Genomic DNA, 22,288 nt, shown 5'->3' on the forward strand with positions numbered 1-22,288 from the left:
AAAAAAAGACAGTCCTTCTCCCACAGTGCTTTATAATTCCCTCATATTTAAATAAATGTTTCAAAACAATTGAGAGGCCAGAACACTATAGACCTGAAGCACCCCTTTGAACAACCTGCTGTAATGGAACCCCACAAACAAAATAAGTTTAAAATTTTCTTTCTAAAAATGCAGATTAAGCTTCAGGTCATTCATTACTGAGAAAAGCAATTTTCTCCAACTTTATCAAGACGACAAATTCTATCTCCCTCAATGCCCAAAAAGGATAGATGAATCATTTATGATAGCTTTGTTCATTTCATAGGCTGAAAAAAAATTATCTTGCTCCACAAATTGTTAAAGGACCAAGTAAACTGGATCAAAAGAGTAAATTTTTTAGTGAGAAGAAATAATTTTAGGTCATTCCACCGAGCCGTAGACTGCAGAGGCAGTGCTGCCTTTTAATATTACATTGCAGTGAATCTGACTAATGTCGACAGACTGTTACTTTTAGGTTTAGTTAGAAGCTGCTCATATGCCTTTTATCGCTGTGGGATAGATTTGAATATTGCACAATTTTCTTGTTAAGTCTGTCCTATATATTTTCTCCTAGAAATAAAATTGTATAACTATAAGGATTAGCTGTAAATCTTACAAAACCTGAACATGTGTGATATTTTTACACTTTGATGCTTTAGGAAAGTGTTCTATGTATCTGCCTTAAATGCAATCTCAGGATTTAATATAAATAGAAATTCTGGTGGCAGAGTAAAGGCCTATTGTAGTGAAATTGTAATAGCAGATTTTTCTAATCAACCTGTTCGGAAATGTTGCTAGATGTCTCAGTAGCATGTGTGACCTGAAGCTGGGCCTCCTGGCTCACAGGTAGGGATACTACCATCACAACACATGAGCTAAGTCTATTGTTAATCATATAAATTAAGGTTAAGTATCTACAGTTGGGAAACATAATTGGAAAATGACTTACATACATAGGCATGGATAGATGAGTCAGTAGATAATTGACTTTTAATCTGAGGGTCTAGAGTTCAAGTCTGTATTAGATTGCTACTTCTAGCACAGTTTCTTGAAATTAAGTGAGTTTTATGGTGCAGTGGGTGGTAACCCTATCTATGATCTAGAACGTCCAGGTTTATGTTGCAATTTAGAGCTCCACAGCCATAGATGTATCATATGAGTAACCGAACAGATTGATTATCAATCTCTCTGAACTATCTACAATGAGTGAGAGTGTCCTCCGCTTAACTATGTGTCTGCCAAAGGCAATGAAACAAGAGATGCTGAAATCCATTTGATCGACCAGCATTGCAGCAAACAAAGAGATAGGTCCAGTGCTTGATGGGTTGTTTGACACAATCACTTGCCTCTCTTTTGTGGTTACTTCTGTACCTAAGTGTCAAAGGAAAGGGAGCACATGACGTTCGCTGGCAGACTTGACACCTTCCTCAATTGATGGAGTTTGGCATTCATCAGAACTGGGAATGATATTTTAATTTAGCTTTCTTTTTTTTAACTCACTCGTGGGAGGTGGGCATCGCTGGCTGGCCAGCATTTATTGCCTGTCCCTAGTTGTCCTTGAGATGGCGGTGGTGAGCTGTTTTATTGAACCGCTGCAGTCTACGTGGCGTAGGTAGACCCACAATGCCATTAAGGAGGGAAATCCAGGATTTTAAACCGGCAACAGTGAAGATTCAGTGGTATAATTCATGCAACTTTAATTCACCTGAGGCTGGAAAGAAGCCAGGGGAGCGACTATTGCTGAATTCTGTTAGCAATGGAGAGATGTGGCAGAAATTTGATTTAAACTAAGCAATGCTAGTATTAACGTACAATGGAAATCATGCAGGAGATGGCCAGTCAAGTGGCTGACTCCATGTTTGGTGTCCTGAAGTTGACTGGTTTTCAAGGTGACAGCTCAGGACATCGAGGTCCACTCCAGTTGAGACTGTCAGCTCCCCCCTACAGTTCCTGGTATGAGGGATGCTGAGGGCTGAACTGATGGAGCAGCAAGAAGGTACTACAGTTACCATTATCATCCATGGAACAAATGAAAAATGCATTCCATCTGATCATCATGGATGTTATATTGTTATTTATTATTATCCCAAAACCATTTTGGAATTAAGTGCTTAAGTGTGCATTCATTATTGTCCTGAGTGCCAGCCCTCCAGTCCTTGCATTAATAGGCTGGGTATCTCAAATTTCAAATTTAATGTTGACTTTTTGTGCACCTTCTCTGCAGCAGTAATTCTTCGCTCTATTCTATAACTCTTATACACTTTGTATACTATGATCTGCCTGTGCTGCATGCAAAACAAAACTTTTCACTGTACTGTGATAATGTGATTTTAATAAATCAAATCAAATTTTAAAAAATCAAATCAACAATGCTTCAATCAGCAGCATATGCTATTATCTGTGACGAGGGTCCAGTATTTGAGGCTGAAAGTGTGGTTATTTCAATTTCTGCGAATGAGGAGATAAACTATAGTGATAGCAGGTGTCTGTGAGTAAAATCCAAGCATTATTAATGAAATGAATGCTGAATTAGATTGCAAAAGATCAACCTGAATTAGTGCCAGAGAGTGAGAGAGAGAGAGAGAGAGAAATACGAGTGAATGGTTTGAAAATAAGATAGCTGATTTGGCAGCAAGGAAGTCACAACTCGAGCTCAGGGTAAAATGAGAGGCTGGTAATCTCATAGATGCATTTGAGAAGTTCAAACAAAATACATATTGACATTCAGTAGATTTCTAAAAGGCACCTGTGAAAAAGAATAAGTCAGCCACATCCTTTTGTGGCACGGGAGAAAGAATTAGCTCTATTTGATAAGTGGGAGATTATTGACAAAGTAGTGTCATATTGCCATCAATCCAAAGAAGGAATCATTGATTCACTTTCTCCATATAAAGAACTAATAACGCTAAAAAGGAAGTTCGAAAGAAAGCCCCAAGAAGTGGAGGAAAAGAAGGTAATTGCCAGTCACAAAGCCTACAACTCTTATAAATTCCACTGGGGTCAGAAGGATACCAAATTGATGGAATTTCAAAAATCTTTATCAGGCAATAAAATGTTTTCACTAACTTATTCCAATACTGAAAGAGATCACAGACAAACTGCTTGTGAATATTTCTTCAGAATAGTGCAGGCACGGTCCTGGAAAAGTCACGGCTATCTTTGAAAGGAAGGGCTGGAAAGTTTTCTTAGCTTGATACAGCATAGGATTTCTTTTGTGGCTCAGAAGTTGGAGTACACCACAAAGCTACAAAAGATGTGGCATTCCAATGGTCAGAGTCTCACAAAGGGAATTTCAAGGAAGTGATATGCAAGAAGGTGGGTTTGTCATATACTAGTAGACAAAAAACCTGTCACTCTGCGAGTACATGCTTGTTTAGATTAGAGTGGTGCTGGACAAGCACAGCAGGTCAGGTATTCACCTGGACCATCTCTGACACCTCCCTCCCCTTCCTGGACCTCTCCATCTCCATTAATGACAAAAGACTTGGTACTGACATTTTTACAAACCCACCGACTCCCACAGCTACCTGGATTACACCTCTTCCCACCCTACCTCCTGCAAAAATGCCATCCCGTATTCCTAATTCCTCTGCCTCCGCCGTATCTGCTCCCAGGAGGACCAGTTCCACCACAGAACACATCAGATGGCCTCCTTCTTTAGAGACCGCAATTTCCCTTCCCACGTGATTGAAGATGCCCTCCAACGCATCTTATCCACATTCTACACCTCCGCCCTCAAACCCCACCCTCCAACCGTAACAAGGACAGAATGCCCCTGGTGCTCACCTTCCACCCTACCAACCTTCACATAAACCAATTCATCTGCCGACATTTCCGCCACCTCCAAACAGACCCCACCACCAGGGATATATTTCCCTCCCCACTCCTTTCTGCTTTCCGCAAAGACCATTCCCTCCGTGACTACCTGGTCAGATCCACGCCCCCCCAACAACTCACCTTCCCCTCCTGGCACCTTCCCCAGCCACCGCAAGAATTGTAAAACCTGTGCCCACACCTCCTCCCTCACCTCCATCCAGGGCTCCAAAGGAGCCTTCTACATCCATCAAAGTTTCACTTGCACATCCACCAATGTCATTTATTGTATCCGTTGCTCCTGATGCGATCTCCTCTACATTGGGGAGACTGGACGCCTCCTCGCAGAGTGCTTTAGGGAACATCTCCAGGACACCTGCACCAATCAACCACACTGTCCCGTGGCCCAACATTTCAACTCCCCCTCCCACTCTGCCGAGGACATGGAGGTCCTTGGCCTCCTTCACCGCCGCTCCCTCAGCACCAGACGCCTGGAGGAAGCACGCTTCATCTTCCGCCTCAGAATACTTCAACCAGTTTCCTCATTTCCCCTCCCCCAGTATACCCCAGTTCCAACCCTCCAGCTCAGCACCATCCTCATGACCTGTCCTATCTCCCAATCGCCCTTCCCAACTATCCGCTCTTCCTCCCCTCTGACCTATCACCTTCATCCCCACATCCATCCATCCATTGTACTCTTTGCTAACTTCCCCCACCCTCCTCTCTGACCTATCACTTCCATCCCCACTCCATTCACCTATTATACTCTTTGCTACCTTCTTCCCAGCCCCCCCCCACACCCCCCCCCCCCCCCCCCCCCACTTATCTCTCCACCCCCAAGGCTCCCTGCCTCCATTCCTGATGAAGGGCTTTTGCCCGAAATGTAGATTTTCCTGCTCCTCGGATGCTGCCTGACCTGCTGTGCTTTCCCAGCACCACTCTAATCTAAACTCTGTTTTCCAGCATCTGCAGTCCTCACTTTTGCCGAGTACACACTTGTACCAAATCACAGAGAGTAGCCCTCGCACAAGAGAGCAAACCAATAATGTTCACATCCAAATAATATTAAAACTTAACAATTGTAAGAAAGTGGAGCAAGAGAGGCAATTCAGCACACTGAGATGGCTCTGCTGTTCAATACTATCCTGAGTTTCAACTTGACTTTTGCATATTCCTTGATTCCCTGAGAAAACAAAATTCTATTCATCTTGTCCCAAATAATCACCAATAAAGCATCCTTAAGCCTCTGGCATATAGATTCACAACTCTTTGAGTGAAGATATTTCTCCTCATCTCAAGTCTAAACGAGTGATTCCTTATCCTGAGACTGTGCTGTAGACTGTGCTGTGTTGTAGATTCTCTAGCCAAGGGAAACAACCTTTGAATGTTTACCCTGTCAAGTCTCTTCCTTGTCTTGAATGTTTCTATAAGATCACCTATTCTTCTGAACGCCAGAGAATATAGACTCAGTTTACTTAGCTGTCATCTTGGAGAATTCTTTCAGCACAGAGATGAATCTAATGAACCTTCACTGAACTACCTCCAGTGTAACTACATGAAGACCAAAAGGGCACACAGTAGTCGAGATAATAACCAAAAGAACTGCGGATGCTGTAAATCCGAAACAAAAGCAGATGTCGCTGGAAAAGCTCGGCAGGTCTGGCAGCATCTGTGAAGAGAGATCAGAGTTAACATTTTAGGTCTGGTTCTGAGGAAGGGTCACTGGATCCAAATAGTTTTCTCTGATTTCTCTTCACAGATGCTGCCAAATCTACTGAGAGTTTCTAGCAATTTCTGGTTTTCTTATTGACACAGTACTCTAAGTAGGGTCTGCAACTGTAGCAAGTCTTCTTCTTTATGAAGCCAAAGCTGTCAAAACAGCTGAGGCTAACATACCAACATAGAAAGAGAACGTTTTGGATGTCAGACATTCCAAACATACGGTTGAGAGTGATCGTCATCCATTAGAGCAGAGTTCAATAAAAATCTGTGTAAAGTAAATATGAAGAGGTTATTCCAGGGGTTAATCCAGAGGTCTTACAGTTACAACTTCAGTGAAATACAAACCATGGAGAGAAATATGCTGCCATGAATCTTGGCCGTTATCAGATGAGAAACACAACATAAAAGATAGGTATAAAGATGCCTCAGCTAGCAAGCATAACACCAACCAAAACTGAGTCATATTGGGGGTGAGGCCAGTAAAGACAAAGATCATAAATGCTGTCTCAGTATATGACCAAGGAGCTATGACAGATCGGGGACAGCCAGCAACCTATTCATACCGGTCTATCTGAGATCATTCTCACTTAAAGATGGTGTTCTGCTCCAGGACAATTCTGCCCCAAGCAATGCAGGTAGAATTCTCCAGGAGATAGCTGAAAGCCCCAGGAGACTGGGGAACCGTGAACTCAGAGTGAGGTCAGCAGTGTAATGAATAGGCAATTACAATGTCATTGAAAAAATAATTCCTACAGACAATGTATGCCAAAATACAGAAACGCATAGCAGAAAGAGGAAATGATAGCCATTGATTAGCACCGTAATATAATATAGGAGATAATTTACTCATACACAATCAAGAACCTTATAGTGCCAGACTATTGCTCTATGTTCCCTTTTATCAGAAAGGTGTATGGTTTCTACATCATCATCTCATCACCACATTAACCCAGAGATGTGAGATGTTATTGAAAGGACGGGCAAATGTGAGGTGATGTATGTTGGAAGATCAAATTCAAGAGTGAACTATACAGTACATGGAAATGTCCTGGGGAGAATTGATGTACAGAGAGATCTGGGTGTTCAAGTCCATTGTAACCTGAAGGTGGCAACGCAGGTCAATAGAGTGGTCAAGAAGGCATATGGCAAGCTTTCCTTCATCAGATGATATATTGAGTGCAAGAGTTGGCAGGTAATGTTATATTTGTATAAGATTTTGGTTCGGCAACATTTGGAGAATACTGCGTACAGTTCTGGTCGTCAAATCACCTAAAGATGTGGATGCTTTTGAGAGGGTGCAGAGGAGGTTCACCGGAATGTTGCCTGATATGGAGGGTACTAGCTATGAAGAGAGGTTGAGTAGATTAGGATTATTTACATTAGAAAGACTGAGGCTGAGGGGGGACCTGATTGAGGTCTAAACAATCATGAGAAATATAGACAGGGTGGATAGCAAGAAACTTTTATCCCAGAGTGGGGGACTCAATTACTAGGGGTCACAAGTTCAAAGTGAGAGGGGAAAAGTTTAAGGAAGATACGCGTGGAAAGTTCTTTACACAGAGGGTGGTGAGTGCCTGGAACATGTTGCCAGCGAAGGTGGCAAAGACGGACACGATAGCATCATTTAAGATGTATCTAGACAGATACATGAATGAGCAAGGAGCAGAGGGATACCGATCCTTAGAAAATAGGTGACAGGTTTAGATAGAGGATCTGGTTTGGTGCAGGCTTGGAGGGCCAAAGGGCCTGATACAGTGCTGTAATTTTCTTTGTTCTTTGATCTTGTTCTTGATCCAGCCAGATATTCAAAAGAACTGTCACAAAGTGCTGAGAGACTAGGAAAGACAAGCACCTTGCCTTATTGACAGTCCAAGCTGCACCTCTCAAGGCTGACATGAAATCATCTGCACATCTTGCCAATGGACAAGAAGAAATAGGACAACTCAGGACAGGCAGAAGAGGGTTCAACAATTCAACAAACATGCTAAAATGTCTGCTGCTCAGAGAGCAAACTGTACATATATCAGATCCAATTCAGAATGCTTGTAATCCAGCAAAGGCTATTGAACCCAGGAAGCAAATGAGAAGGAAAAGACACTATATTGCATCTACATCTGAGCTGGAAGAGCAGGAAAGACAATGCTAACAATATCACTATGAGACAGATGCATAACATCCTCCCACCGATGTGAAATTGTGAAAGTTATTTGAGAAAAAAAAGTGTTTAGTTTAATCATAAGAGTGAATTGTTAATTTTCTTTAGTGCAGACATTAGAAACGTTAGTCATTGGTAGAGATATTACTAATTTATATGCATTTATATATTAATAAATTATAGTTAGTTTTAAAGAAAGTGGCATGTTATTTTGTTATATTATTATTCCAGTCTAATTTTGGAATATATATTTGTTTATAAGTAGCCAGATCACTGATTACTGCACTACAGTCTCAACATTAAACTAACAACCTATTAATCCAAAGCAAACAGTGATTTCATAAATATGTTCAATGACACTCCAGCGTTTGCATTTATAAACATGATTATTTTGAACTTCTGGGAGCTACAGCATGTAACTCAGGATAGCCGTCTCCAATAATTCAATCACAGTGCTAGCAAAAAATAACAGTTTCGCCCTAAATGTTCATACCATTAATTTTCTTGCATGTGATTGTGAGTCTCTCTGTGTAGGCATTGAATGCATTTTCACACCATATGGAAACATTTCATGGCTACACATGGCAGCCCATGGATGAAGGTCTGCTCCAAGAAGCCAGGGAACAATGTTTACACACGGTATTGAGTCCTGGTGAAATCTTTGCGCCTTCTCCTTCACCATCCTTAATGGTTAGCTCTCTTCATACACAAAGTATAGATGTCAGAGTTGCCCAGCAGTGACTGTGTTAAAGAAGTGCAACACAGAGAGAATCAGTGTTATAAGAGGGCCAGGGAGTAGGTAGCTTGCTTCCTTGCGTGCTGGCCCTACTCTCTGAGTCTGTGACCAATGTTCTTTCCTTTTAAAAGCTCTTTGATCACTGTCTGCAAGCCCCTCCCTCACAAGTTGAGTCACTTACCATGGCCACTTCCTTTTCCCATTGCTCACTTTCCGTTTCCAGCACAAAGGAAGGTGATAGTGAAGGCCTCCTTTTCTGGGAGCTTTCAGTCCCAGCCTGACTGTGTCAGTATGGGTAATATGCAGTCGATTATGTTCCATGCACTTGCTGCCTTTGTTCGTCTAGGTTGTAGAGATCATGGATTTGGGAGGTGCTATTGGAGGAGCCTTGGTGAGTTACTGCAGTGCATCATTTGAATGATACATACTGCTGCTACTGAGAGTCAGTGGTGGAGGGAGTGAATGTTAAAAGTGTGGATGGGCTGTCAATAAGTGAGCTGCGTTGTCTTGGATGATCGTGTTCAAGCTGTATTCATGCAGACAATTGGAGAGTATTTCATCACACTCCTGACTTGTGATATGTTGATGGTGGACAGGCTTTGGGGAGTTGGGAGGTGAGTTACTTGCTGCTGGACTCCTGGACTCTGATCTATTCTTGTATTCACAGTGTTTCTAAATTTTTGTCAGGTTTTTTTTGAGGTGAGAGGAGAAAGATTAAAAAAAAAACACGAGGAGCAATTTTTTTACACAAAGAGTGGTTCTTGTGTGGAATGAGCTTCCAGAGGAAGTGATGGATGTTGGTACAGTTTACAACATTTAAAAGACATTTAAATAAGTACATGAGTAAGAAATGTTTGGAGGGATATGGGCTAAGTGCAGGCAGATGGGACTAGTCTAGTTTGGGATTATGATCGACATGGAATGGTTGGACGAAGGGTCTGTTTCTGTGCTGTATGACTATAACTCTATGACTCTATTGACTCCCTTCATATTGATGTTGGGGGTTCAGTGATGATTATGCTATTGAATGTCAAGTGACAATGGTTAGATTGTCTCTTATAGAGAATGTCATTGGATGAACCTGTGTAGTAGGAATGTTGCAAGCCATTTTATCAACCTAAGCTTAAACGTTGTTAAAGGTATGTCTGCAACTGGTCAAAAATCATCCCCCGAGTCTCCATGGAATTAATTGATTAGTGTTCCATCGTATCACATTCAATCAGTTGCTATCTTAATGTTAAAGGCAGTCACTCTCACCTCAACTCTGGAGTTCAGCTCTTTTGTCCATGTTTGAATCAAGGCTGGAACGAGGCCTGGAACAAGCTGCCTAGGCAAAACCCAACCTGAGCACCAATCAGCAGGATATTATGGAGTAAAATTCATTTGAAAATATTGTTAATGACATCTTCCATCACATTGCTCATGATTGAGAGTAGGAGAGAGGCAAGACTGGCCAGATTGGATTTGTCCTGTTTTTTGTTGATAGGTGATGCCTGGGCAATTTTCCACTTTTATTAAGTGTTGTAGCTGTACTGGAACTATTTGATAAAAATGTAGCTAATTTGAGAGCACAAGTGTTCAGTATTACTGCCAGGAAAGGGTGTTGTCAGCATCCATAAGATTCTAAGAATCCTATGCCATCAGCCAGTTCTTGATATCATGGGAAGTTATTTGTAATGGCTGAAGACTAACTTCTAAAATGCTGGGGACCTCAGGAGGAGATTGAGATGATTCATCCACTGGGCACTTATGATTGAAGACATTTACAAATGATTCAACCTTAGTTTTGGCACTAACCTGCTGGACTCCACCATGACACAGGATATGAATATTTGTGGTGATGCCTGTACTTATTATTACTTGAATTGTCAAGTATTCCAAATGTTTCAGGACTACAGAACTTTTAATGATCCATTGGTTGTGGGATCACTTAGCTCTGCCTATTGAATGATGCTTCCACCACAATGTAAGTAGTCCTGTGTTGTGGCCTCACCATTTTGACACTTCATTTGCACCTCCTGGCATCTCCCCACCCTTTGCACTCTTCATTGAACCAGAGTTAACTCCCGCCATCCCTTGTTTGATTGCAATAGCAGAGTGGGGAGATGAGGTTCCCTGATTGTAGTTGAATACTATGCTGCTGCTGCTAGTGGCCTACAGCCCCCCCTGGATGGCCGGTTTTGATCTATTAAATCTGTTCTGCATCTATCCCATTTAATATTATCATAATACAACACAAGATAGTTGAAGGTGACCTTCATTGCCCAGCAACTTCTGATGGATCTGTCCCGTTGGTGGGCAGAACATGCTCTGCTTCTGTAATGGAGGAGATACTGGGTGTCTGTAATTTCGTGACTATAAATTGATAAGGTTGTTCCTTCACGAGTCTTCCCCAGCAGTGGCACAAGACCACAGATGTTCTTCAGGTGTGCTTTTGTCATGTCCAGTGCCAAGGACAATGCCCAGTTATCCATCTCGTTTGATTCTTAATGTTGGTTTTGTAACTGTTTGATACAAATGGTTTGTTTGGCCATTTGGCGGGCGAGGTGGAATAAGGAGTGTAGATACTTTACCCTAAAGGACATTAGTGATCCAGATGGCTTTTGCGACAATCTAATACTGTAGCCACCGCGACTGAGATTAGATTTTATTAAATGTTTTGAATTTAATGTCTCTGGATGACATGTTGAGATTTGAACTCACAGCTAACAGTTTAATTGGGATAGTCTAGTGAGGGTTTTGTCTGTACATTGTCACACTTTATGGCATCAATGGGTTATTGGTTGCAGACATCATTGACTGAAGAGAATATTTGTTAAATGCGCAGCAATTCACGTTAGGAATACAAACATGGAGCAAATGTCTACAGTGGTTGGAAAGCTAGAACTAAACCATAAAAATGCTGGAAAGGCTCAGCGGATCAGGTAACAGGCATGAGGAGAAACTGAGCTTGTGTTTCAGGTGGGGCTTAAAACTGAAATAAGAACAACACTGAAAACAGAACAGAACACAAAGAAAGGGGAAGGAAGTTCACACTTGGATAAACAAGAATGGAGGAGGAGGGCACGAGTGGTGCAAGAAAAGCTGAAATTGAATGCAGCTGCATATCAATGGTTGTTGAACTGAGCTACTCATTATTGTTTTACTTCTGGGTTTCACTTCTAATTACTGTCAGCAATGATGACCTGCATGATGTTATTGCAACTCCAGTGTTTAAAGTGACACTCCAACATTGGAATGGAAGTAGTTTGCAGTGTGGCCCGAAATCATGGAGCACGCAGCAGAGAAATTAGACATGTATATGTGTGATTCAGCACTGGCTTGTACCTTCTGAGTTCACTTTAATCTGATTGAATGATGCAGTAACCCTAGTCTATCACTGATCTACAGTAAATTGCTCTCCAGCTCATTTCCCCTGAGGTGGTGCAGGCTGGGCCACAGGAGGAAACCTCATGATGAAAGGACACAAAGAAGTGGCTAAAAGTGCTCCACTTTCCTACTGGTCACTTTCTTCCCAAACTCCCAGTCAGTACACCCCCAAATGCTGCCCCATCCCTGATGAATGAATCTGTTCTTGTACCAGTGCCAGTGAAGATGTCTTTACCGAGGCTGTCATGGGCTCCAAAGCCCAAAGGACATCCACCAGGAGCAATTCAAAGTTAGAGCATGGATCTGAGCAGCCTGTCCCTATCACTGCTAGAGTCACAGAATTGTACCACACAGAAATAGACCCTTCAATTGTACTCATCCATGCCAACCAGATCTAGTTCCATTTGCCAGAATTTGACCCATATCCTTCTAAACCCTTCTCATTCATGTACCCGTCCAGATGCTTTTTAAATAGAACATAGAACATAGAACATAGAAGAATATAGCGCAGTACAGGCCCTTCGGCCCTCGATGTTGCGCCGATCCAAGCCCACCTAACCTACACTAGCCCACTATCCTCCATATGCCTATCCAATGCCCGCTTAAATGCCCATAATGAGGGAGAGTCCACCACTGCTACTGGCAGGGCATTCCATGAACTCACGACTCGCTGAGTAAAGAACCTACCCCTAACATCTGTCCTATACCTACCCTCCCTTAATTTAAAGCTATGCCCCCTTGTAATAGCTGACTCCATACGAGGAAAAAGATTCTCACTGTCGACCCTATCTAAACCCCTAATCATCTTATACACCTCTATCAAGTCACCCCTAAACCTTCTTTTCTCCAATGAAAACAACCCCAAGTGCCTCAGCCTTTCCTCATACGATCTTTCTACCATACCAGGCAACATCCTGATAAACCTCCTCTGCACCTGTTCCAGTGCCTCCACATCCTTCCTATAGTATGGCGACCAAAACTGCACACAATACTCCAGATGTGGCCGCACCAGAGTCTTATACAACTGCAACATGACCTCAGTACTCCGGAACTCAATTCCTCTACCAATAAAAGCCAGTACGCCATATGCCTTCTTCACCGCACTATTTACCTGGGTGGCAACTTTCAAAGATTTGTGTACATGGACACCAAGATCCCTCTGCTCATCCACACTACCAAGTATCCGACCGTTAGCCCAGTACCCCATCTTTTTATTACTCTTACCAAAGTGAATCACCTCACACTTAGCTACATTGAACTCCATTTGCCACCTTTCTGCCCAGTTCTGCAGCTTATCTATATCCCGCTGTAACCTGCCACATCCTTCCTCACTGTCTACAACTCCTCCGACTTTCGTATCATCCGCAAACTTGCTCACCCAACTTTCTAACCCCTCCTCCAGGTCATTTATAAAAATGACAAACAGCAATGGTCCCAAAACAGATCCTTGCGGAACACCGCTAGTGACGGCACTCCAAGATGAACCTTTGCCATCAACTACTACCCTCTGTCTTCTTCCAGCCAGCCAACTCCTAATCCAAACCTCCAACTCACCCTCAATGCCATACCTCTGTATTTTTTGCAGTAGTCTACCATGGGGAACCTTATCAAACGCCTTACTAAAATCCATATACACCACATCTACTGCTTTCCCCTCGTCCACCTTCTTAGTCACCTTCTCAAAGAATTCAATAAGGTTTGTGAGGCACGACCTGCCCTTCACAAAACCATGCTGACTATCCTTGATCACATTATTCCTATCCAGATGTTCATAAATCCTATCCCTTACAATTCTCTCTAAGATTTTGCCCACAACAGAAGTGAGACTCACCGGCCTATAGTTACTAGGATTATCCCTACTCCCCTTCTTGAACAAGGGAACCACATTTGCTAGCCTCCAATCTTCTGGCACTACTCCTGTAGACAACGAGGACATAAAAATCAAGGCCAATGGCTCTGCAATCTCCTCCCTTGCTTCCCAGAGAATCCTAGGATAAATGCCATCAGGCCCAGGGGACTTATCTATTTTCACCCTTTCCAGAATTTCCAACACCTCTTCTCTACATACCTCAAAGCCATCCATTCTACTTAATTGTGACTCAGTACTCACATTGACAACAATGTCCTGTTCCTGATTGAATACTGACGAAAAGTATTCATTCAGTGTCTCCCCAATCTCTTCAGCCTCCACACGCAACTTCCCACTACTATCCTTGACTGGACCTATTCCTACCCTAGTCATTCTTTTATTCCTGACATACCTATAGAAAGCCTTAGGGTTTTCCCTAATCCTACCAGCTAAGGACCTTTCATGTCCCCTCCTTGCTGCTCTTAGCTCTCTCTTCAGGTCCTTCCTGGCTACCTTATAACTCTCAATCGCCCCAATTGAACCTTCACGCCTCATCTTTACATAGGCCGCCCTCTTCCATTTAACAAGGGATTCCAATTCCTTATTAAACCACGGCTCCCTCACACGACCCTTTCCTCCCTGCCTGACGGGCACATACTTATCAAGGACACTCAATAGTTGCTCCTTGAACAAGCTCCACATATCAATTACACCCTTGCCTTGAAGCTTACTTTTCCAGGCCACACATCTTAAGTCATGCCTCACAGCATCATAATTTCCCTGCCCCCAGCTATAACTCTTGCCCTGTAGTGCACACTTATCCCTCTCCATCACTAGAGTAAAGGTCACCGAATTGTGGTCACTGTCCCCAAAGTGCTCACCTAAAATGTTGGAACTGTACCAGCCTCCACCACTTCCTCTGGCAGCTCATTCCATACACGCACCACCCTCTGCTTTAAAAAGTTACCCCTCAGGTCATTTTTACATTTTTCCCCTCTCACCTTAAACTTATGCCCTCTCCTTTTGGATTCCCCTAACCTGAGAAAAAGACCTTGGTTATTCACCCTATCCATGTCACTCATGATTTTCTAAACCTCTATGAGGTCACTCCAGGGAAAATAGCCGCAGCCTATTTAGTCCCTCCCTATCGTTCAAACCCTCTAAACCTGGCAACATCCTTGTAAATCGTTTCCGTACCCTTTCAAGTTTCACAACATCTTTCCGACAGTTAAAGCAACAGCAGGTAGAAACTAGAGGAAAAGGAAGAGTAAAACTTTGTGATAGGGCTGTAAGTATATCTCTGATGTGAATTGAAGCACATTATTGCAAACAGAAGAATGAGAACATTCAGCCCTCCAAGCCTGCTCTGCCATTCAAATCAGATAACGCCTGACCTGTTTGTATTTCCAATGCCACATTCACACTTCCACCTGATATTGTTTGATTCTCTTGCCTAAATGAAAACTTCCGACCTAAGCCTCAATTGAATTCAATGAGCTTGCCCGCAGAGGCAAAGAGTTTCAAACTCTCACAGCCTCTGAGAGAGGGAAAAAAAAATCTCATCTCTGACCTAAAACAGGAACCCCAAATTTAAAACAGTACTCCCTAGTTCCAGAGTCACACACAAGAAGAAGCATCACTTCCACATCCATTCAGGATCCTGAAGCTTCAAATAAGGTACTTTTGGTCCTCTCAGACAGACCTATAAACATCCCGTGGAATTATTTGAAAGAAAGCAGGAGAGCTCTCTAGTTTCTCAATCGAGATTTCTTTTCAACATCTCAAAACAATTCTATTCATTAATTCTTGGTGGGAGCTTACTATGCCTATGGTGTTTGCCAAATTACCTACATTCCAACAGTTAATACCTTTCAATAGTAACCTGTTTCTTGCAAGTTTGTCTGGGACATCTTAAGGACATGCAAGGTACTGTAAAAATGCAAGGTTTTTCCTTTAATCCTGCAGAGACATCACTTTTGTGAAATGAGTTTTTTTGCTGTTAACGTGACCCAGTGCTCAATGGATTATTATGCCTTGTCAGTGACTACAGATAGTGAACACACAATTGTTTCATGGGGATAAGAAGACTTCAATGTTGATTTTTGTTTTGAATGCTACATTAAACTGGTGCCACCTATTCGCTGAATTTTATTTTCAAACTCTTCTCTACTGCTCTTCACTGATGTGTGTTGTCTTCAGCCCTTCACCTAGCCTTCTCATTTTAAAAAAATCAATGTACCTAATTTATGGCTCACACAGAAAGCAGATGACAAAACCACACAAGCTGCCCTATATCTAATGTGAGTAAAATGTCAGCTTTAATCTAGTTAGTACAGTATCTGGAACTGAAGAATTTGACAACAATGCCACAAAGCATGTAGTCATTGTTTTCTTCAGTGTATCTGTAGGCTACACAGCAAATGATTAATTCTATATTCAGGAGATTAGTCCTGTTGTTCTCCATCATTCTCAACCTTTATATTTAAAGTGATTTATTTCTCTTATGGGATGTTGCTCTTCAAAGACCTTATGTGAATTGTTTCTCTTTCACTTGAGAAAAAAAAATAACAAAAGTGAAAGTGCAAAAAATATGGGAAAACGGTTAGTGCTAAGAATATTTCAGACTGGTACACTAATTGTTTGATAGCATCCAGAGGGATCAAGACAATCGATTTCGATGGATTGGACATTGTGCCTGAATTGATGAGGAACCAACTCCCTCGCCAGGTCTTGCTTCATCAACTTGTAAATGGTCTGTGTCAAAGACCAGGGCAAAGTCAATGTTCCAAAGGCATCCTGGTGGGGGTCTCTTTGAATGGCATCAGTATTGAACTTCATGGTCAGGTGGAGCTTGTTATTTATCATTCAAAGTAGCAACTTTGACTTACAAGGATGTTGCCAGGGTTTGAGGATTTGAGCTATAGGGAAGAGGTTGAAGAGGCTGGGGCTGTTTTCCCTGAAGCATCAGAGGCTGAGGAGTGACCTTATAGATGTTTACAAATCATGAGGGACATGGATAGTATAGAATTTTTTTTAGATTACATTACAGTGTGGAAACAGGGCCTTCGGCCCAACAAGTCCACACCAACCCGCCGAAGCGCAACCCACCCATACCCCTACATTTACCCCTTACCTAACACTACTTCCACACTGTAAGTAATCTAAACTACGGGCAATTTAGCATGGCCAATTCACCTGACCTGCACATCTTTGGACTGTGGGAGGAAACTGGAGCACCCGGAGGAAACCCACGCAGACACGGGGAGAACGTGCAAACTCCACACAGTCAGTCGCTTGAGGCGGGAATTGAACCCGGGTCTCCAGCGCTGTGAGGCAGCAGTGCTAACCACTGTGCCGCCCACAAAGTTTAGACAAAGTTTTTTACCTGGGGTGGGGAAAGTCCCGAGCTAGAGGGCACGGTTTAGGGTGAGAGCGGAATGATATAAAAGGGATCTAAGGGGTAACTTTTTCACACAGAGGGTGGTACGTGTATGGAATGAGGTAAAAACAATGACTGCAGATGCTGGAAACCAGATTCTGGATCAGTGGTGCTGGAAGAGCACAGCAGTTCAGGCAGCATCCAAGGAGCTTCGAAATCGACGTTCTTGATGAAGGGCTTTTGCCCGAAACGTTTATTGCTTTGAACTGATGGAATGAGCTGCCAAAGGAAGTGGTGGAGGCTGGTACAATTGCAATATTTAAAAGGCACCTGGATGGGTATATGAATAGGAAGGGTTTGGAGGGATATGGGCCGGGTACTGGCAGGTGGGACTAGATTGAGTTGGGATATCTGATCGGCATGGACAAGTTGAACAGAAGGGTCTGTTTCTGTGCTGTACATCTCCATGACTCTCTGAATTTTAAGCTACCTTCTTAAGGACAATTATGGATGAATATTCAAATAGTGGCCTAGTCAGTCATGCCCACGTCCCTTGAATGGATAAACAAATCTTGTCTCTCAAACTACATCAATCATCTTAATCGTGAGGCAGTGTGGCAGCAGGGATAGAAAGAAAAGGAAGCAACTTTAACACTTCTTAATAGTCCCTACTCCCTCATGGAACATCCTGCCCCATGTGCCCAAAGGTCTGCAGCTTGAAAATCATCTCTTCAGTCACATTAAGACCCCTGGCATTCAGGATAGACATCACCCTGAGTAAACATCACCTTAGGTAGACAAGGTGGGAGAGAGCATGAGAGAGAGAGAGTGTGAGAATGTGAGAAAGTTGCTCAAAAGCATGTGAAAGAAAGTGTGTGTGTGTGAGAGAGCGAGAATATGAGAGAGAGAGACAGTGTGTGAGAGATGGTGTGACAGAGTATGTGAAAGAGAGTGTGTGAGAGTGTTGAGCTGTGCTATACAATGTTGCTTTTTCAAGCAGTGAAAGACAGAATTCAAGACTCAATGGTACAGAGAATCTTCGAAATTCAGGATTCTGTCCTGTGACTGGATTGACTTACATGGTGTTAAAAAGCTATAGATACCAACTGCAGCAGAGGAGAAGAAACATCCATGAGCTCTTCAGGCAGAAAATTGCCACCACCCCTTTGTCTCCCTCCATAGGGAATCAAAACAGAAAACCAAGAAAGCTTACAGGAGAGAATTCTAACAAGGAACAACCTAAATTCACTTGAATAAAATCAAATTGAAGAATTATCACCACCCTGCATCATCCTGCAAAATATGTGCGACAGAGTGTATGTAGGAGAATGTATATGAGAAAGCACCTGAAAAAGTATGCATGAGAGTGAAAATGTATGACTGTATTGGTGTGAGAGAGAGAGAATGTGTATGAGAATATTTGTGAATGTGAAAAAGCATTTGTTTTAATTGTCTCTGTTATTTTGCACATTTCTTGGTCATTTTATTGATGGTTCGTTATTTAAAATATACAACTTTATTGCTTTGACACTGATTTTCAAGCAGCTAGTTTTTTTTTCTTTGTGCCTTTAATTTTACTTTTGAAATTCATGTTAAATGTTTCATCAAACCAGATCTCAGGCAGCTGTAAGCTGTAAGCCAATGAAATACTCATATGGCATTTAATTATTTTTTGCAGGACTGATGAAGGGGTTACTTAGGGATGAGAAGTGTTGGAAATGCTCAGTTAGCCTGACAGCACCTTCACAGAGAGAGAGAGAGAGAGAGAGAAGTCAATGACCCTCTGTCAGAACTAATGAAGATTGTGAACCTGAAGTGTTGTCTCTATTTCTCTTTCCACAGTTTCTGTCTGGGCTACCAAGTACTTCAAACATTTCCTGTTTATATTTCAGATTCCACCATCTGTAGTATTTTGCTTTCCAATTACAAACTCAACTCTGAGCATTGTGGTTAGTTTCAATTTAACATGGAACACTTTAACCATCCAGTACAAAGTGTAATATTTCGGTTAATCAAGCCCAAGATTTTGGAATGTTGCTGTCCAGGCATTGCAAAGGGCCAAGTCCAACGAAGCAGAGCTGGTTGCATAATCTGATCAACCAAGTTGTGTGTAGTTGTCTAATAAAGCAACAATTGTAAAACTTATTACACAGAAACCTAAGCTTTACATGGGCTTAAAGACTAGAGGTATGGAATACAAAAGCCAAAATATTTTTGCTAAACCTGCATGAAACAATTTGATGCCATTGTGACAATTGTTCCCATTTCTGACCACCCAAAGGACATGAAGTTTAATAGAAGGTAGGAGGAAGATAAGGGACCTGGAAATAGAAGGAGCATTAGGGCACATGATCTCTCTCCCTGGCCCAGCCATTCAGTCCGCAACCATGACCCCAAATTTCTGATAGCTTGTCATTTTAATTCTCCAACTTGCTAACATTCCTGTTTTTGGCCTACTGCACTGTTCCAGTGATACAGATGTAAGTTTGAGGAACAGGATCTCATCTTTCAATGAGGCTCATTACAGTCTTCTGGACTCAATAATGAGTTCAACAGTTTCCAACTGTAAATGCTCCTTTGTGTTCATTCCATTTCGTAGCTTGATTCAGTTATCTTGTTTTAATTAGCAGCACAACTGATCTCATCATCTCATTTCAGCAGGTAAAGGGACTTCCCATTCATAAAATTCACTAAATAAAGATGCATTGATACAGTGATACGATGTGATTTAATTTGTTCATAATTCGCCCATAGACATTGTAAATATGTTTTAATTAGGGTAGTGATTACATTTTTCTGTCTGTAATGATTATAAAAGAACTCATTGGAGGTGTGGAAAGTGAAGGTGTCCATGAGAAATCGAGTGAGGCACAAAAATCCATGACTTTCTGTTATTCATCTGCCCAGGTCTCTTTCAATGAAAAATGTGTCAAAGGAGGCATTGGAGTATCAGGCAATTCTGTTCTTAATAGACGTTCTGCCATGAGAGAGTAAATATCCCATATGGACCTCATCTAACCTCTAACCTCATTGCAGATGATTTTCGCACCACCAGGAGTCTGACACATGGTCTCTGCTGTGATTTCATGAAGCTGACTACCTTGTTTTCTGTAACCATGGATGACATTAACTTACACCCAGTGTTTTACTTTCCAGTGAACATTCAGTGAACAGGTAAGAGAATTCACCCACTCATAGAATTCACCCACTCAATTCCTTCCTCTCCCAATCTCCTTTGATTTATGTCAGCAAAAAGTGGTAAACTGTTCAGCAGTCCCAAGGGTGAAGAACTTGTACCATACAGAAATTTCAGATGTTCCAGATTTGTGCTGAATACCCTCATCAGTAATGGGAGAGATTGATGGTAGCTGTTCATTGTACTGTCAGTGCAGGAGGCAGTGCCATCAACCAGGGCTCTCGACTGTGGCGTCCTTTCAGTGATACTTCCAGAAATGAATGCATTTGGAGATCAAATGAAGACAGGTCAAATGTAGCTGTGATACCCATTGACACGGATAGGGATCGCAAGCCTGGTTCTGTTCCTAGCTTAGATGCCTGACCCAAACACAGCATTCCTGAAGAAGGGCTTATGCCCGAAACGTCAATTCTCCTGTTCCCTGGATGCTGCCTGAACTGCTGCGCTGTTCCAGCAACACATTTTCAGCCCCAAACACATCATCCTCAACCCTGACCAAAATATAATGTATCCCCAGGCCACAATTACTAGGTCAATACACTTCCTGAGCCAGCCCTTCTGATATCTAAGATGAAAATAGCCCTGAAGAAGGGCTAATGCCCGAAATGTCGATTCTCCTGTTCCCTAGATGCTGCCTGACCTGCTGCGCTTTTCCAGCAACACATTTCCATCTCTGATCTCCAGCATCTGCAGACCTCACTTTCTCCCCAAAGATTTCAACCTACTGCGAATCCTCTTACAAGGATGTCTTCCTTGAAGAAGCTCTCTTTCTCCCTCTACAAAGGTTTCAGTGAGTCCCTCTCTCACTGCACCCCCCAGGTCATCTCCTCTGCACAGAAGCTCTTCAGCCACATTCTCAAACAGACTCGCTACCACAGCCACATCTCCTTCCTCAGCACCTGCCTACGGAACCGACTGATCCCGCACGGACTCCGGACTACGTTCCGACCAACAAAACTTGGACCCAACCAGGACAACCAGTACCTACAACAAATCCGAAGCCTCCAGCAACAGACGTCCCTCCGGATCCTCCGCTCCACGCTTGCAGCCATGCGCCGCTATCTACATTCCCTGCAACTCGACCTACCCCAGCTCAGGACAACACTCTCACAGACCTGCAAAGGACCTCTACTGTTCTTCATCCACAGAAGGATCCATAAACTAAACAAACAGTTCTTCCTAGCCATTCCTGAAGAAGGGCTAATGCCCGAAACGTCGATTCTCCTGTTCCCTAGATGCTGCCTGACCTGCTGCGCTTTTCCAGCAACACATTTCCATCTCTGATCTCCAGCATCTGCAGACCTCACTTTCTCCTTCTGATATCTAACCCCTCCCACCCTTCCCAATAACCCCTAACTATCCCTCTGAATTATGTATATCTTCTCAAAGCCATTTATTTTGGCAAAAGTCTCTCCTAATCTCTCCCTTCCTGGTTTGGCATCCGGAGTTTTATTTCACCCTTATTTATGTGAACAACATTACATTGATCCTTTGCAATGACAAATTGTGACCTTGAATCCCTATAGTGTGGAAAGATGCTATTCAGCCCATTGAATCTGAACTGACCCTCTCAAGAACATCCCTCCCTGAGCCAGCACCCCACCCTCATACCTTCTCATTTACCATGGCTGACCCATCTAGCCTATATATCCTTGGACACTATGAGGTAATTTAGCATGGCCAATCCACTTAACTTGCACACCTTTGGGCTGTGAGAGGAAAGCAGAGCACCTGGAGGAAACTCACGTAAACATGTGGAGAACATGCAAACTCCACACAGACAGTCACCAAACCTGGGTCCCTGGCACTGTGAGGCAGCTGTGCTAACCACTGAGCCACTGTGCCTCACTGGATAACATCAGTACATCACATTCTCAACAACACGGAAAATCAAATAGTGACTTTGAGGATTTTCCCTGGAAAGGAGTGCAGTGGCATCCAGTCACAATGTTCCAGGTGCGTTGAGAGTGAAAGTCTGTTTTGTGGATTGACTGGTATTTTCCTTCCTGTCGTTTTTGTGTGTTGGTAATTGGTAGTGGAATGAGTGAGTC

General features: G+C 42.6%; 1 protein-coding gene across 1 annotated transcript in view; it reads left to right on the top strand.

The window, feature by feature from the left end:
- The window catches only part of LOC122559137 (cadherin-related family member 4-like), a 327,985-nt gene that overhangs the window by 49,391 nt on the left and 256,306 nt on the right, over positions 1-22,288 (top strand). The gene's annotated exons all lie outside the window — the stretch shown is intronic.

This window comes from Chiloscyllium plagiosum, unplaced genomic scaffold (assembly GCF_037043375.1).
Source record: "Chiloscyllium plagiosum isolate Xiang-an unplaced genomic scaffold, Cpla_swu_hap1 HiC_scaffold_14, whole genome shotgun sequence".
Classification (NCBI taxonomy): Eukaryota; Metazoa; Chordata; class Chondrichthyes; order Orectolobiformes; family Hemiscylliidae; genus Chiloscyllium; species Chiloscyllium plagiosum.